Raw genomic sequence first — 1,027 nt, 5'->3', positions numbered from 1 at the left:
TCTCTGTCCCAGAACACCCTGAACAGGCCTCCTCGCCTTCCCCGGTCTCTGTTCTTTACGCCTGGCTCTAGAGCAGACGCACCTGTCGGGCCCCAGTGAAAGTCACTGCCACAGTCCTCCCCTGACGGCGCCTCTAGACGTTGGAGATTGCAGCCCACCGTCTCTCTCGGTCCTCCCCAGAACACCCGGGCGAGTCCTCTCCACGCCCCCACGACGCCGGGACCTGACACAGAGGTTCCTGGAGCTATTTGGTCCCAGTCCCAAGGGCCACACGCCGGAGCCCAGTCCGGAATCCACAAGGAGTCCCGAACACGAGAGGACGCCCTTGCGAGCCGCCCCATGCCCTCTCGGCTCGCCCTGCCTTGACGGTGCTCCTAGCTCAGCCGGATCACCAATGTCGTGCTCCTGTCTTTCTCCCCAAGAAAATACGGGTGATAATGTAACATAAGTGATTTAGGTTAAGTGTGACTCTCCTAGAATAAGCATTGTGCAGTGAATCACGTTGAGTACACCGCTTCCCGTCCGATCAGCGAAGTTAAGCAACGTTGGGTCTGGTTAATACTTGGATGGGTGACCGCCTGGGAACACCAGATGCTGTTGGCATCTCAACGTGTCAAGTGGGGTTGGTGGAGGATTAGTGCCCCTTCCTGTAAAACAATTAACTCTAAGCCCTTGGCCACCCTATTTGGGATACATGGCGTCTGGCAATGAATGAATGAATCTATGTAATGCATATCGGGGTAAATCAGATGACAATGAGAAGTTAACGGTCGAGAATGTGGACTAAGATCTGAGTGACTGTATGTGCGAGTGCCACCCCGGATATCTATAAAGACATACTCCCATTGCTGTGAAGGAAGACTGTGAGAAAGGAATGTAATAGTGTTCTATCTCTCCCCACGCTGAAACAAGATCTATTGGCTAGCCGCGAAGTAATATTGTGAAAGCAGTATTAAGAGTATTCCATCTTTTCCCACGCTGTGAAGCGAGATTCTTTGGACTCTATCCGGAGGACCTTTCTGACATA

The 1,027-nt window shown here is 52.6% G+C and overlaps 1 pseudogene; it reads left to right on the top strand.

Annotated features, from left to right (window-relative positions):
• Window positions 1–485: 485 nt before the first annotated feature.
• On the top strand, window positions 486–603 carry LOC145393907 (5S ribosomal RNA; annotated as a pseudogene).
• Window positions 604–1,027: the final 424 nt, after the last annotated feature.

Source organism: Coenobita brevimanus, chromosome 25 (genome assembly GCF_032717465.1).
Source record: "Coenobita brevimanus isolate Jiangsu-jjx chromosome 25, ASM3271746v2, whole genome shotgun sequence".
Lineage (NCBI taxonomy): Eukaryota > Metazoa > Arthropoda > Malacostraca > Decapoda > Coenobitidae > Coenobita > Coenobita brevimanus.
This window is presented reverse-complemented; position numbering and strand designations above follow the sequence as displayed.